Below are 18203 nucleotides of genomic sequence, written 5' to 3' on the forward strand. Positions count from 1 at the left end.
TGTGTGTGTGTATATATATGTATGTGTGTATATATATATGTATATGTGTGTGTGTATACATACACACACACATACATATATATATCTGATGCCCATTGCTGTCAAGTTGATTCTGACTCAGCAATCCTATAGGTCAGAGTAGAACTGCCCCATAGGTTTTACAAGAAATGACTTGTGGATCTGAATAGCTGACCTTTGGTTAACAGCTGTAGTGATTAACTACTGTGCCACCAGAGCTCCAGAGAGAGATTTATATCAAGGAAATGGCTCAGGTAGTTGTAGAGGCTGGAAAGTCTCAAGTGTGTAAGTCAGGTGTCAGGCTTGAGGCTTCTCCTCACTCAAATACTGTAGGGGCTGAGGAACCCAAGACTGGCAGATCAGACAGCAGGCTGCTGTATCACAAACTGTGGAGGCTAATGAATCCTAAGATCGGTAGGCAATATAGCAGGTCGCCTGCTCAAGTCCCAAGAACTGGAAGTCAGATGACAATGAGCTGGAGGCAGGATCTAGATCAAGAAAAAGCCAGCAAGCTTTGCTAGAACATCCATATATATCAGATGCTGGCCACACATCTGAGGAAGCTCCTCTTGCAACTGATTGGCTGATCACATCAGATCACATCATAGAGGTGATTACATTATATCACAAAATGGAGGATAACTACATCATTACAGAATCAACAAACCACTGAGAATCATGGCCCAGCCAAGTTAATACACAACCTTAACCATCATGGAGCCCCTTCAGCCATAATCAAGAACAAAGTAGTAGCCAGTCTCAGAAGAGCAATCAAGTTACATTACCTTGCGAGGTGGAATATTGTTGCAAGTTTTAAATGTCGGTTTTTGCTTCCTTACAATTTCTCTCCATAATAGTTTGAAAATTCTTAAAGATCTGTTTTTAAAAAGGTGACCCTGTGACAAATGCACTATTTTCAAAAAGTTAATCTAAACACACATGGACGCAAGAAGCGGGGTGATCTGTGGTTGAAAATACAATACTGAGTTTATCTTCTCCAAAATCACCAAGACATCTATTTGTGAAACAGTGATTTAATGAGAGGAAAAAGGTACCTCCACCTCTCTTTCTTCTGTTTGGAGAGAATTCAGCTTCTCCACAATCGTAAATTCCAGGTTGAGTGTTTGATATTATAAGGAATTATAGACCTGACAGATGGAGACAGAAGTATGAACTACGGCAGTACAAGTTGGAGTCTTTGGTATCCAGGCAACAGTCATATAAAGTTCCCTTTAAAAAGAACAGAGACAGCACTGAGTTGAACTTAGTAGGGAATATTGTAACAATGAGCTTAATGTCCAGCTGAGGACAATCTGTTTGTGGGCAAACAAGTGATAGCTCCTTTTATAGTAGTAAGCACAAATTGGACATAGTCCTGCGCGCCATAACTTCATCCTCTCCCTGCCCCTGTGACTTAAGCTTTGGGACTTCTTGTACTGAGTTGTTACAACCTCCAAAGAGGCATTTAGTAAAAACACAAAAATCCTGTTTCAGAATTGAGACTGGTTAGATTTTTGCTTTATTCGGTAACCTACTTCACATAAACAGAATGGAAAATTTTGTTCCAATTCTATCAAAAGTGATGGAGCGCTTTGATTCTCGACTTATCTTCACAATTCCTGCTGCCCAATTTATCGTTTCTGTGAACTGCCCTGTAGTTACCTATGACATGCTAATGTCCTCAATCACAGAGTGGAAATTAATACCTGATATTTATGCATTTGAAGATCAAGTGATTACAACAGATATACAAGTCTTATAGGGAAACTGTTTTCCTTAATATTTCAGTTGTCTGAGTTAAAGGAATAAAGTACATAGATCGTAGTCTTTGTGACTGTAATTGTCACAGTGACATGGTCATGGTAAGTACTTAAAATCTGTTGAATGTGTAAGTGACCTGAATGTCAAACCATTGCATTTCTAACTAATTTTAATGCACACAGGATTCAAATATAAAAGTGTCTTTCTAAAAAGAAAAACAATAACAAAAAACCCCAAAGTAGCCCATAAAAACCATTATTTTTGTACTGGACCCTGCAGAATCAACTATTCCCTTTGTTTTTGCTACAAAAAGACTCTGGCAAATGAATCTTATGAGGAAATAAAAGAACTTATTTTCAGAAATATTCTAAGTTTTCTAAGCTCAATTACCTACCAACCTCATGAATAAAGCAACCTGAAATATACTTTCTTCCTTCCATTTGCCCTCAAGTTGATTCTAACTCATGGCAACTCCATGAGTGGCAGAGCAGGGCTGTGCTTCATAGGGTATTCAACGGCTGATTTTTCAGCAGTAGATTGCCAGGCCTTTCTTCCTAGGTGCACCTGGGCAGACTCAAATCTCCAACTTTTTGGTTAGCTATTGAGCACATTAGGTGTTTGCACCACCTGGGCACTGCTGGAATAAACTTGGCGCTGTTGATTTCCTCAACAATTAGCTTATTTGCCTTCTACAGGATGTATGTGAGTGTACGCATATGTGCGTATGTGTATGGGGTGTTGGTACTGGTGGTGGGAGTTGGCAGAGGGATGTTAACTTACTCCTGGCCGTGAAAATAAACCTTATCTTCTTAGCAATGGCAATTCCTGGTAACTTTAGTAACTCATGAACAGTCTTTCAGAAGCAGTAGATGAAGAACTGAAAAGAACAAAATAGAGAAATTTCATTTATGAACACTGGGAATAGTTTTCAGAGAATGGTTTGCCTTCTTTATAATTAGCGCTAATAAAAAAAATAGGATACTGGAAATTTAAAAAATTCCATATTGAATTTTCTTAACAGCTCAGATTATCTTTCCCTAGATTATAGAGAAGACTAATTATAGTGGATAATATAAAGGTCCAAGAAGAAAGGTTGTTGTGTGATTTTCCAAAGTCAGCCAATGACATGCTCTTCATAATCATCCCCTTCCAAGTCACCCTGGCCTTTCAGCTCTTGCACTTTGATGTTCCTTCCTGTTACAGGGTCTTTGTACATTATATTCCCTTTATGAGAATGCTCTTCCTTCCCCTCTTTACCTAGTTAATTCCTGTTCTTTAGCTCTTTTAGGAAAGCCTTTTCTATGCCTAAATGATCTTACAGCACCATGTTCCTCTTCTTATCGTAGTTTTAATTTAAATTTGGTAGGTGAGTTGATTAATATCTGACTTCCTATTGGACTGTCAGCTCCACAAGGGCAAAGACACCATCTGTTTTGACCACATTGTATCCACAGCTTAGTATTTGAAATGGAGCCTCTGCAAGAACAGAAGAGGAAATGATTAATTCTGCTTGAAAGTCTGCAGGAGATAAAATAAATGTGAAGCACGACACAAATAGTGCATCAGTTGAGTTTGGCAGAAGGTAATATGTGAAATAAGGAAGGTATTACAAAGGTGGGAAACACATGAGTGAAGGAATAGAAGCAAGTAAGTCCTTGATGTATTCAGAAACCAGAGCCTGGTAGAGGAGAGAATGAGTGGAGACGAGCTTAGAAAGGCAGATTGGGACCAGATTGTTTAGAGCCTTGGGCTTGCGAAGGAGTTTGGACATTTTCTGCTTGCGAAGGAGTTTGGACATTTTCTAGGCAGTGAAGAGCCATTTGAAGACTATTAAGCAGTAGCACAACACGATCCCATCTGTGTTTCAGATATAACTCTGGCAGCAGTGTGGAAGGCAGTGGAACTAAAAATAGGAGCTTAAGTAATGTGATGATTGCTTTCCCCTATTTGCACAGTAACCCAATTTTTAGCCTTAACATACATCTTGTTTGCACAGGAAAACCCCTAAGTCTGAAGAAGGAATTCCTTATACTACAGCAAGGAGAATTTTATTACAAAGCAAAAGGGTAAAGTGGCCATCAGCCACGTATACTGTGTAGTGTGCTGATAAGTGTCTAGTAATGAAATCATTTAACAAAAGTAATTAACAAAGCTATAAAATTCAGGTATGGTTTAGACATTCTCAGAAACAGGCCTTTTGAAAATATAAATATTTAGGAAACATTTTTAAAATTGGCTCAGGCCAGTCCTGGCTCAGGAGGAAAGAAATATTAGAAACACAGGATGTTAGAAATTCCAACTCACAATGTATTCAAAGAGGCCTGCGGCTCTAACACAGAATCTAATTGTTCTAGCTCCTGAGTATTGTTACAGAGTTGATTACGTCACTTTTTTAAAATTATTTTCTGAGGCAGTACACAATTAAGACACAATTAAGTTTTTTCTAGTGTTCTGTTCCTAGAATTTATGGTGTTAAAACATAAGTAAATATACATTTTCTGTTTTTTTTTTTTGAACGATTTATTGTGCTTTAGGTGAAAATTTACATAGTAAATTAGTTTCTCATTCAATAATTAGTACACAAATTGTTCAACGACATTGGTTGAAATCCCTGCAATGTGTCAGCACTCTCCCCATTTTCACCTTGCCGGGGGGAGGGTCCCTGTTTCCAGTCTTCTGGTTTCCCTGCCCCTTCCTGCCTTCTCATTTTTGCTTTTGGGCAGATGTTGCCCTTTTGGTTTCGTGTAGTTGATTGTTTAAGGATCACATTCCTTATGGGTGTTATTATTTATTTTATCCACCTGTCTAATATTTGGCTGAATGGCGATCTCCGGGAGTGGCTTCAGTTCCATGTTACACAGGTGTCTTAGGGCTATAGTCTCAGTGGCTCCTCTGGTCTCCATCAGACCAGTAAGTCTGGTCCTTGTCATAATTTGAATTTTGTTCTACATTTTTCTCCCACTTTAAGCAGGACCTTCTATTGTGTTCCTGGTCAGAGGGGTTGGTAGTGGTTCGCCAGGTACCATCCAGTTTTTCTGGTCTCAGAGCTAGTGGAGGCTGTGGTTCATGGGGGCCATTAGTCCTTTGGACTAAATGGTTCCTTGAGTCTTCGGTTTTCTTCATTCTCCTTTGCTCCAGATGGGAAAAGACCAACAGCTGTATTTTAGATGGCCACTTGCAAGCTTTTAAGACCCCCAACACTACTCACCACTGTAGGATATAGAACATTATCTTTATGAACTCTGTTATGCTGGTTGACCTAGATGTCCCCCAAGACGGTGGTCCTAAGTCTTCAATCCCAGTATCTCAATCCTGAGAGGTGTTTGGTTATGTTTAAGAAGTTTTCGTAACTGAACCCCCTATGTGCTCTATTATATATGTGGATATACATGCAATACATGTAAATATGTGTGGAGAAATATTCACAGCCGTACCTATTTATGTACATGGGTGTGCTCCCATATGACATCCCACACCTATTTAGCATACATATCTACCTATGTATCTACTCACAGATTGTTATTACTGTTGTTACAGGATTGTATATGCTGTAGTATTTACCTTACCAAAAAACCAAAGCCCACTGCCATCGAGTCGATTCCAACTCATAGCGTATTTACCTTAAAAAAAAAGCTGCCCTTTATTCCTGTGTATCTCTCAATGCCATCCTTTCCCTTGGTCGCGTTGTGTTAACTTCCCCCGTATTGTGCATTGCCTTTCCTTCACCAAAATTAACACGCGTCTATTGTCTAGTTATAATTCTCATTCCCTCCCCCGCCCATCCCTGGTAACCATCAAAAAATGTTTCTTTCTGTGCATATCTTTTCTTGGTTTTTCATAATAGTGGTCTCACAATATTTGTCATTTTGTGATCAATTTATTTCACTCAGGATAATACCCTCCAGATTCATCCACATTGTGAGATGTTTTGCAGACTCATCATTATTCTTTATCATTGCGTAGTGTTCCATTGCGTGTATGTACCACAATTTATTTATCTATTCATCTGTTGATGGGCACTTAGGTTGTTTCCATCTCTTTGCTGTGAATAATGCTGCAGCGAACGTGGTTGTGCATACGTCTATTAGTGTCATGGCTCTTATTTCTCTAGGGTATATACCTAGGAATGAGGTTGCTGGGTCATTTAGTATTTCTATTTCTAGCTTTTTCAGAAACCACCATACCATTTTCCATAGTTGTACCATTTTGCATTCCCACCAGCAGTGAATAAGAGTTCCAATCTCCCCACAACCTCACCAGCATTTGTCGTTTTCTGTTTATTTGATCCTACTTTGTTCTCCTTCCATAATGCTTTATTTATCCAGGATACTTTCCTTTCCATATAAAGTTGGAGATTTGTCTTTCCATTTTGTTAAAGAATGTTCTTGAAATTTGGATCAGGATTCCATTATATCTATAGATTGCTTTGGATAATATTGACATTTTTACAATGTTAAATCTTCTTATTCATGAACATGGTATGCTTTTCCATTCAGGTAGGTCTCTTTTAGTTTCTTGTAGTAGTATTTTGTAGTTTTCTTTAAGACTTTCATGTTCCTAGTTACATTTATCCCTAAGTGTTTTATCTTTTTGGAGGCTATTCTAAATGCTATTGTTTTCCTGATTTCTTTTTCAGAGTTCTCTTTGTTAGTGTAGAGGAATCCTACCGATTTTTGTATGTCAATCTTGTGCCCTGCCTCTTTGCTGAATCCTACTATTAATTTCAGTAATTTTCTTGTGGAATTTCTGGGATTTTCTATGTATAGGATCATGTCATCTATGAATAGGGTTAGTTTTATTTCCTTCTTACCAATTTGGATGCCCTTTATTTCCCTTTTTTGCCTTATTGCTCTAGCTAGGATTTCCAGTCCAATACTGAATAAGAGTGGTCATAAGGGGCATCCTTGTTTAGTCCTCACTCTCAAGGGGAATGCTTTTAGCATCTCTCTGTTGAGAATAATGTTGGCTGTTGGTTTTGTATATATGCCCTTAGTTATGTTGAAGAATTTTCCTTCTATTCCAATTTTGCTGTTATTATCAGGAAAAGGAGTTGGATTTTATTGAATGCCTTTTCTACATTGATTGAGACAAAATGTGATTCTTTTCCTTTATTATATTTATGTGGTGAATTACATTGATTTTCTAATGCTGAACCATCCGGTCATACCTGGTGTGAATCCCACTTGGTTATAATATATATATATTTTTTATTTGTTGTTGAATTCTATTTGCTAGAATTTTATTGAGAATTTTTATATCTATATTCATGAGGGATATCGGTCTGTAATTTTATTTTTTAATGATGCCTTTTCCTGGCTTTGGTATCAGGGTTGTGCTGGCATCATAGAACAAATCAGGGAATTTTTCTTCCTTTTCCTACGTTCTGGAACGGTTTGAGTAGAATTTGTGTCAACTCTTCTCCAGCAAAGCCATCTGGCCCAGGGCTTTTTTTTTCTTTTTTGAGGGGGGAGTTTATGACCTTTTCAGCTTCTTCTTTTGTTATGCGGTCTGTTCAAATTTTCTACCTCAGTTTATGTTAGTTTTGTAGGTAGTGTGTTTGTATAAATTTGTCCATTTCTTCTAGGTTTTCAAATTTGTCAAAGTATGGTTTTTCATAATATTCTGTTATGATCCTTTTTATCTCAGTTGGTTCTGTTGTAATGTCTCCCATCTCATTTCTTATATTGGTTTTTAAGCAAGGTGTTATTCAGTTTCTATGTGTTTGATATTTTTTTCCTTGTTCTTCCTGTTATTGATTTCAAGTTTTATAGCATTGTGATCAGAAGATGCTTTGTATTACTGCAGTGTTTTTGAATTTATTGGGGGCTTGATTTGTGGCCTGAAATATGGTCTATTCTGGAGAATGATCCAAGTGCGTTGGAGAAAAAAGTGTGCTGTGCTGCTACTGGGTGGAGTGTTCTGTATATATCTATGAGGTCAAGTTGGTTAATTGTATTATTTAGATCTTCCGTAACTTTGTTGAATTTTTTCCTAGTTGTTCTGTCCTTCCTTGAAAGTGGTGTGTTAAAATCTCTGTCTTATTTAGATAGTGCTGCTTTAACAGAAATACCACAAGTGGATGGCTTTAACAAAGAGAAATTTATTTTCTCACAATCTAGTAAGCTAGAAGTCCAAATTCAGTGTGTTGGCTCCAGGGGGAAGGCTTTCTCTGTCAGCTCTGGAGGAATGTCCTTGTCATCAATCTTCCCCTGGACTAGGAGCTTCTCTGTGCAGGAACCCTGGGTCCAAAGGACATGCTTTCCTCCTGGCGCTGCTTTCTTGGTGTTATGAGGTCCCATGTCTCTCTGCTCACTTCTCTCTTTTATGTCTCAAAAGAGATTAGCTTAAGACACTATCTAATCTTGTAGATCTCATCAATATAACTGCCACTAATCCATCTAACATCATAGTGATAGGATTTATCACATATAGGGAAATCACATCAGATGACAAAATGGTAGACAGTCATGTAATACTGGGAATCATGACCTATACAAATTGACAGATATTTTTGGAGGACACAATTCAATCCATGACAGTCTCCTACTATTATTGTGGAACCGTCTATTTCTCTTTTCAATACCGTTAAATTTTGTTTTATATATTTTGGAGCTTTGTCATTGAGTATGTAAATATTTATAATGATTATATCCTCTTGGTATATTGACTCTTTAATCACTATATGATGCCTATCCTCAACTCTTTGACAAATTTTGAGTTAAAATCTGTTGTATCAGATTAATATTGCCACCCCTGCTCTTTTTTGGTTACTGTTTGCTTCATATATATTTTTTCTATCCTTGGCTTATTAACCTATTTATGTCTTTGTGTCTAAGGTATGTCAGTTGTAGGCAACATATTTATGGGTAGTGTTTTTTTTTTTTTTAATCCATTCTGCCAGTCTGTGTCTCTTGACTGCTGCACTTAGATCACTTACATTCTCTGTGATTATCAACAGGTATGAATTCATTGATGTCATTTTGTTATTTGTGTGTGTGTGTGTTATTGACAATTTCTGTGTTCCACTTAATTTTCTGTGCTGAGTTTTTTATGTTTATGGATTTTCTTTTCATTCATTGTTGCTTTTGTATTTGCTGAGTCTTTAAGATTTTCTTCTTTTCCATTTTGGCGAGTAGGTTTGTTAATTTTCTTTGTGGTTCCTCTGAAGTTTACCTTTATCTTTTCAAGCTTAAAACAATTTATTATTTCTTGATATCACCTTGACTTCCTCTCCATTTGGGAGTTCTACAACTACACCACTATTGCCTCTTTGTCTTCTGAAACTGTTGGTTACAAATTGGCATCTCTGGCTCCCTTTTTAAGTTTTGTAGCTTTATTTTTGAGAGTTCTTTATCTGGATTGGTATCTGGATGATGCTGTTGTGCATCTTAGTCTCAGATTGTTGTCTGATGTTGTTGATTCTCTACCCAAAAGACTCCCTTTAATATTTTTTGTAAGGTTGGTCTGGTTTTTACAAATTCCCTTAATTTATGTTTATCTGGGAATATCCTAGTTTTACCATCATATTTGAGAGGAAATTTTACTGACTGAATGGTTCTTGGTTGGCAATTCTTTTCTTTCAGGGGTTTGTATATGTCATCCCATTGCCTTCTTGCCTGCATGGTTTCTGCCAAGAGCTCAGAGCTTATTCATACTGGTGCCTCTTTGTAGGTGATGCTTCATTTTCCCCAAACTGCTCTCAAAATTCTTTGTTTCTGATTTTAGAAAGTATGATTATGATATGTCTCGGTGACTTTCTGTTGGAGCCTATACTGTATGGGGTTTGTCGAGCTTCTTGGATGGAAACCTTCTTATCTTTCATGATATTGGGGAAATTTTCTCTCAGCAGTTCCTCAAAAATTCTCTGTTTTTTTCTTTTTTCTTTTTTTGTCTCCTCCTGTTCTGGAGTTCCAATTATGTGTAAATTATTCCTCTTGATAGTGTCCCACATAACTCTTAGGTTTTCTTCATTTTTCATTATTTTTTCTGATTGTTCCTCAGACAAATTAGTATCAAGGGATTTGTCCTCTATTTTGCTAATTCTTTCTTCCATTGATTCAATTCTACTTCTGTGTCCTTCCATTGAGTTATCTATTTTTGATATTTTATTGTTAATTTTCTAGATTTCTAGTTGCAGCTTTTTTTAAGGTTTCTATTTTTTTTTTTTTTTTTTTTAATATCAGAAACCCTGCTGGCATAGTGGTTAAGTGCTACAGCTTCTAGCCAAAAGGTTGGCAGTTTGAATCCAGCAGGTGCTCCTTGGAAACTCTATGGGACAGTTCTACTCTTTCCTATAGGGTCGCTATGAGTCAGAATCAACTCGATAGCAATGGGCTTGGTTTTTGGTTAATTGTCTATTCATTTTGTCATTTTGTTCTTATATTGTTTTCTCAAATTCTTCTAGAGTTTTGTCTTGTTTTTTCCTTGATCTCTTTGAGGATCCTTTTGAATTCCTTGTCAGGTATTTCTATTACCATTTCTCCCTCAGGAAGTTTTCCACCCCTTTATTTTGCTCACTTGTTTGAGCCATCTTATTCTGTTTCTTATGATTTTTCATTGTCTTCTGTCTCTGAGGCATTAAGTTTAGTGCTAGTAGTTGGTGGTTCTTTGGAGGTCAGGGCAGGACTTCTCCATATCAGCTGTGAGGGAATGCCACCCCAATGGACAGGGTATGCCTGCTGTGCCTGAGTGAGTTGTTGTCTCAGTAGGTGGTGAGGTATTAAGGGGTTTCAGTGCAAATGTAAATGGCTTGCAGGAGCTGTTTGGTTGTGGAAGGAGTGCTGTTGCAGCTGGTTGGATATTAGATGAGGGTACTAGGGTCTCTCTCCTTTTACTAGGGTCTCCTGCTTATCATTTGGCAGGAATGTAGCTGGCATTGCTGGTGAGATGATGTTTCGGGTCACCTGGGTGTGGGTGCAGGGAGCGTTCTCACCAGTTGCTGGGTTGAGTGCTGTGTGTGTGCACTGCCAGTTGCTGGGTAGTTGGGGTGAAGGTGTATGAATTGCCAATCACTGGGTGGGTGGCATGGAAAATCTCACTGATGGATCCGGCTGGGTGGTGCTGCATGTGGATGTTTAGAGTGAGCACAAGCCTCTGGTTGCAGGAGGGAAGCAGCAGAGAGGTCAAGGCAGGCAGGATACTGCCAGTCCATGGGCACACACTTGGAGGGTATGTCACCATCTGCTAGAGCACGATGTGGCGAACAGTGTACCACTAGCCAGGAGGCCCCTGATGCAGGTGGCTGGGTGGAGGTGGTGGCGCCACCAGTTTGTGGAGCCTGGTGCAGGTGGCTGGGTGGAGGAGGGGAAGCTGTCTGTCCATGAACCTCCGGCACTGGTGACTGGGCAGAGTAGCAGCCACTGCTAGTCCATGGGCCCCTGGGACAGGCGGCTTGGTGGAGTAGTGGGTGCCACCAGTCCATGGGCCCCCAGGGTGGGTGACTGGGCATAAGATCAGTGTTGCTGGCCCTCAAGCCCCAGTGTGGACTGCTGGGTGTAGGAGCGGATACAGCCAGTCCATGGGTCCCTGGCACAGGCGGCTGAGTGAAGGAATAGGTGCTGCCAGTGTGTGGGCCCTCACCACAGGGGGTAGGGTGGTGGTGGGGTATTACCAATCTGTGAGTGTGGGGGGGGGGGCGGGAGGCCTAGGGGACACTGCAGGTCTATGGGCCTCAGGCACAGGGGGGTGGGAGGGCATGGTGAATGTATTGAGTGTACTTAACTTTCACAGTGCGGGGAGCACTCCTGCCTGGTTCTGGACATAGATACAGGGCTGCTCTGGCTTGGAAGTATCAGGTGATGGGGGCTTTGGCTGGGAATGCTGCTTGCTGTTTCAATATGGCTGCACTGGGCATGTTTGGCCGGCAGGGCACCTACGATCCATAATTCTCGGCATCTGCTGTTTTTGAGCAGTCTCTCCTTCCTCTTTGTGTTCTAATTCTTCAGCCTTGCCTTTGATGCTCAGGCTTCCAAGTTATCATCTATATCTGATTTACTTGTTTTCTTGAGTCTTTGTTTTAAGGAGAATGCTATGAGGTATCTGATTATACCACCTTCTTGGACCACATCTGTCAACTTTTTACATTTTCTAAAGTCTCACTTTCCCTATGTCTCACCACTCATCTTGCAAAACCTCTATAATAACAGATATATCTGAAGCAGGGTTTTTAAATATTTTTTCTTGATGTTTGAAAGTATTTTCATGCAGATCCTGGCAACTTATGGTGGCTTCGATACAGTAATGCTCTGAGTTATTGTGATAGAGGAAAAAAATCAGAATACCAAGTGGCATGGCTATTTTAATAGAGCCCATACAATTTAAAAAATGAGAAGAGTTGAAGCAGTTAGATACTAATAATAGTAATAATTTAAAAGGCATTGTCACATGTCACTCTTGATCATGCCAGCCTCCTAATTTTGTGCATACCTTAAATGCTTGACTGAAATGATTAAAGAAATCAGTGTGTAAAGAAATCAGTGTAAGCTGTTAGGATACACTGCATTATTAAATCATAGAATCCCAGGATCTCAGTGATAATGTAGTTCAACTCTCTGTACAAGCAGGTATACGGCGATCTCAGGGTTTATAAATTCCTGTAGAGGTCAGACATCGGTCCCTTTCTCCTGTTTCTTGAAACCAGCCATACTCTGTACTCTCTTCTATCTTTTATTTTCTACTTTTGACAGAAACGTGGATACAAGAAAAGCTTTCTCTACTGTAAGGAAAATCACAGTGCAATTAAGGTGATAAATGTCAGTTTACACTTTGCCTCTGGATAGGAATTATCAATCTCCATACTAGAACATTGGGCTCCGCACTGCCCTCTGCTGGCCCTTCTCCTTTCAGCCAATTCTACCTTTTGGGAATTAAGCTCCATTCTTAATACCAAATTCTTTATCAGTTTGAGTACCTCCCTTTCTTTTTGGTAAATGTGGTGCGTATATATTTCGTGTGTGTGTGTATGTATCAAAAAATTTGCCATTTAAACTTTTACATGTTGTACATCTTTCACCACTGTTTCCAAATTTTCCGTCACACTTAGCAGAAGCTCAGTGCCCAGTGCTTTGAGGTATAAGTCATAGGAAATAATGAGATTAAATAATAAAATAGTTACTAGGTTCACAAAACTTGCATTCCAGGGTTGTACGAATTTCAGGCTAGGCGTGATCAGAGCTCTAGCTCCATGTATACCTGTTTGTTTTGTCTCTGACCTCCTTTGTGTATTGACTTTATCCTTATGTTACTTTTGGGGGGATAGTCAAATGGCTGTAGCAGTTTCAAGTGTCATAGCACACTATATTGTCCAGGAGAGATGTCTTCTTTTACCCTACCCATCAAACAGAAGTCCAGCACATTCCACTGATGAGACTGGTCACTGTGGCCAGGAGGATGAGATAACATTGATTTGTTTATGCCACTCTGGGTGCATCCCTGAAACTGGGGTTGAGCCAGTCCCTGCAAACTATGGCTGCTACTCAAGAACGATGAGGAATTCTACAAGGCTTATAAGGTTTTCATAGGTCACAGTCCCAGAGAGAAGAGAAGCAGTCACTCAGGATTCATATATCAAATATCTTGCTGAGACTTTGACCCTATGCCAGGGTTTAACCTTATTTTACCCTTGAACCAACCACAGTCTGAAAGATCATGACTGGCCAGGCTTGGATCACTTGCTCACTCCTGTGGCCAGAGGTCAGGTAATTGACACTTGCTCCCAAATCACACGGATCAGGGAGGAGCACTTCCCCAGTGAAGGAGGGGAGGCTTATGGGAAAAACCAACAGATGCTCACTCTACTTTATATTTGGTTTTTATGCCCTTCAAAAAGGAGTTGACATCTCCCAGAGATGACATCATGTCCCCAGGCATTAATTTTAAGGACAGGATCCTAATATGAAACCAGTGTATTTTTAAAACACTATGAGAAGAGCACATGGTATTTTATATCCAAAAATATCTAACAATTAATGCTGTTTGGACATACTATATACTACAAACTAATTGAGTATAAACCATGAATCCCTCTGTAGTATACATGTTTCTTAGTATATTTTCAAATTTTAGTTCTTAGCACAATGCCTCACCTTTCCTTCCCCCTTTTGCTTACAACATATAAGGAAAAGACTCATCAGAGACTCAAGAGATAGAAGCTGGTCTCTCATTTTATTCCCTTAATAATTTCCCATTTCATGTGTGTGCACCATGTGGGATGTGGCCATGTGTTCACATTTACTGACCCCCAGAGACCCTTACCGAGTGGTTTGGGGTAGGGTCTAAGGATTTGTGGTGTTTTGAAAAGCTCTCCCTGGTAACCTTGGTGATTAGGTATTTTAGGAAACCACTGAAAAAGGATGAACTATTTTCTCCTTACTGAGATATTTAGGACCCTCATACACAGATGTCATAGCACTAGCCTCTTTAGCAAAGGAGAGTCAATAAACCTTTTATGGAAGACACTTTGAAAAATCCTCTTTAATGGGGTGAGATGGAGGAGGATTGAGGTAACCATTTTTGCTTCATTTTTGGGAATCTGTACCATTAGAAGACTGTGGGGATGGTCTATTATTCTTTGGCCAGCTTTGTCCAAATCTGTGTTGCCTCCAAGATGCTGATTAGGTCTGTGACAAGTAGGAACATATGCAACTCTGACAAAGTTCCTACTTAAATTTCTCTCTTTGTTTAGGGATCATGCTAATTTGCTTTTTAAGTTTCTAAGAGAAACCTGCCCCTCCATGTCCCAACTGATATAAATGATGTGATGGAATCTCAAAAGTGGGTCACAGTTTTTGTCCCCTGGAAACTAGTAAAAGGGGGCAGAGTAACTTCCACCTCCTCACCTGGAACATTTGCCCAGGTATGTTTGTATGCATACAGGCAAGTTGTGAGCAACTCTTCTGCCATCTGCCCCAATAATCAAGTGACGAGGCCTGTTCTAAAGCCTAGAGCTGTTTGGATGGTTGAAAGAAGCCCAGCTTCTGGGAGACAACAGTGCAGGAAAACATCTAGACCAGTGCTGTCCAATGAAAACACAACACAGGGCTCAACTGTAAGCCACATTATAATTTCCTAATGGTCACATTAAAAAAGTAAGCAAGTGTTACTCGGCATTGAATTTGATAGGGATTAAAGGGAAAGAAGTCTTTTGATTGATCTCTTTCTTGATAATTTGCAATTTTTGCCTCACATCGATTAAAAAAGGATCCTGGCAGTGCGATGGTTAAGTACTCAGCTGCTACCAGAAAGGTCCTTGGTTCAAACCCACTAGCCACTCTGTGGGAAGAAAGACCTGACAATCTGATTCTGTCAAGGTTACAGCCTTGGAAACCCTTTGAGTCAGTTCTACTCTGTCATATAGCGTAGTTATGAGTTGGAATTGACTTGAGGGCGCACAACAACATTGATTAAAAAAAAAAAAATCAAGAAAGCTCTGGCCTGGAGAAAGGAGGCAAGTCTTAGTTTGGCAGATGCTAAGACCAAGCCCCAGATCCCTTACATGAAGTGAGTAGCAACACTCAAACAGGGGATTGGACTGTGTACATTGTTCTAATACCTCGCAATGAGGGGGTCGGTAGAATGATGACTACTACACTAGACTGGAAACAAAAGGGGAAGAAATAAGTTACGTAGGTCTGAAAGTTAAGATCTACAAAGCTTTATCTTATAAATATGTCTGAACTATAGGAGGTTAAATAATATTTCAATACTTGTGTACTTGTATAATCAGGCCGTGAACAGAAAAAACTGTATTCAACTCAAAGTGACATTGAAGATTATTTTTAAGGATTTAAATCTACAAAGCACAGTTAAGAAGAATAAAAATAAGTCTCTTTGCTGTGCTAATACTACCCTCATCATAGTTTTTTCTGTGATAAATTGAATGTCTAAAACATAAATTAGTGTATTCAACAAAGATTAGCATAAATTCAATCCAACCTCAATTAAAACTGAAATATTGAGCTTGATGCTGACTTAAACATCTAGAAATTTCAATAAACTTAGTTTTAGCAATGATGGCTGTATTTCCAAGTGCCGTTAAAAGTGTGTATGAACAGTTTACCTCTACGTTCATGAAAGGTGGGTTGGAAATAATAGTAGGTGCTTCCTAAATTAAACAAACACGCCCCCAAACTGCCTGCCTGTTCAGGGAGAATGTGCAAGCCAATCAGGTTGAAGATTTATTGTTAAAGGTGCTACAGGATGAAAGAAAATTGAAATGTTACTAGCTTAGCCTTAAAAAAAAAAAAAATAGCCTTAGCATGATTAATTTTGTTTCACCTCTTTTGGTTGTTGTCTTATAGGATTATGCAACCTGGGAAATCTGTTGTTGTTGTTGGGTGCTGATTCTGACTCATAACAATTCCATGTGACAGAGTAGAACTGCCCCATTGGGTTTTGTTGGCTGTAATCTGGAAGCAAATAGCAGGTCTTTTTCCCATGGAACCACTGAGTGGGTTCAAACTGCTAACTCCTACCAGGGCTCCTTTAGATTTAGAGGAATAATAAATCTAAAGAAATGGTTCATCATTACTCTGAATTTTCCCAGTTTTGAATGATTAGAGTTCTAACTGATGCAAATGGCATTTTTGGTTAAATAAATGCCCATATGGTACTAAACACATCATCTTTTGATAGCTATACTTCCACTTCTCAGATCCTAAACAGTTGAAAATACTCGGAGGCACCTCTCCATTTCTGCCCTTTCTGTCTCCAAGGCCTAGATTTGCTATGGTTGGGATATTAATAAGCAAAAGGTAGATGTTCTTTGCTTATTTACCATCCCAAGCTTTGGTCAAAATTGACACGTATAGAATATACAGGCTATGCTTTTATTAAGTGGAAAATATTTCATTCACTCTTCTCATTCAGATTATTTATTGAGCACCTACACATGGGGTTGCCATGAGTCAAAAATCGATTTGAGGGTCACTAACAACACAAATAATTACTGTGGGTCAGGGACCATGCTAGGTGCTAGAAGATACGATGATGAATACAAAGATACAAAATCATACAAAGATGGAAGAAGAAACAAAGATGAAATTTTGTACTTGAGAAGCTCACAGTCTAGTTGAGGGTGCCATAATTGCAATGTGGTGCAAATAATAAAGGACTTTGGAAACATTCTACCCAGTGAGTACCAACTACTGATTTTTGGAATGATTTAAGGTAATGACATCATGTTTCTTCAACATTACATTCTAAAACGGCATCATACATTAATTTGTATTGGCTGACAGCTGAAACAAGGAAGTAGGCAACACAGGGGTTTATACCTGGATAGGGAAAGGAATAATTTGGGAGCATGGGACATCACATAGAGAAGCAGGTTCAGAAGAAGTGATGATATAGACAGCTCGGGCTGTCAAGTGGTACTTTAACAAAGCCTAGAATTAGGTGGGATGACTAGGCTAGATGTTGAACATGGAAAGCAGGGAGGCACCTATTTCACAATTTTTCCTAAGATTGTCTCTGATTTAGTCTTTTTGTTTTGTTTTCCACCCACACTTTCCTCAAGCATAAAGAAAAGCTTAATAGAGTGAGGGCAGAGGTCTTGGAGAGAGCAGTGAGTGCAATGGCTAAACGCTCATTGATATGCATGGCCAAAGTGATGATGAGTATGCTGTACTTGGGGTCTTTTAGGTTGACTCAGAGCAACTGGAGCCAGGACACAGCTCATTTCTCTGAAAACTGATAAATATAGGAAATTTAGCCTTCCTCCGGGCTTTCTGGTATACAGAATAATCAGATAGCCTTGGTGGGCAAGGGAAAGTATTTCTGTACAGAAGAATTTCAGCTAATAAATGTAGAAGGAAGAGTAGAATTGAAAAAAAAAAAACCATTGTACAAGCTTTAATGAAATAAATGATTCAGGTAATGGTCATCAACAGATGGTAAAATTATTAGGTGAAGTGTTGATAGGGAAATGAACCCTCTGATCAATCTTAAAAAAAAACAAAAACCAAACCCAGTGCCGTCGAGTCGATTTCAACTCATAGCGACCCTATAGGACAGAGTATAACTGCCCCATAGAGTTTCCAAGGAGCGGCTGGCAGATTTGAACTGCTGACCCGTTGGTCAACAGCTGCAGCACTTAACCACTGCGCTGCCAGGGTTTCCTGATCAATCTTAGTATCATTAAAACTCCACTAAGGAAATCCACAGCGCCATCTACAAATTATTCACATCCAAAAAAAAAAAAAAACCTGAATAAACAACAACAAAAAAAACCCATTGCTGTCGAGTCATTCCAACTCACAGTGACCCTATAGGACAGAGTAAAACTGCCCCATACAGTTTCCAAGGAGCACCTGGTGGATTCGAACTGCCGACCTTTTGGTTAGCAGCCGTAGCTCTTAACCACTATGTGACCAGGGTTTCCCAAACCTGAATATAATTAACATTAATTAGATTATTTAATTAGGAAC

Source organism: Elephas maximus, chromosome 6 (genome assembly GCF_024166365.1).
Source record: "Elephas maximus indicus isolate mEleMax1 chromosome 6, mEleMax1 primary haplotype, whole genome shotgun sequence".
NCBI classification, from domain to species: domain Eukaryota; kingdom Metazoa; phylum Chordata; class Mammalia; order Proboscidea; family Elephantidae; genus Elephas; species Elephas maximus.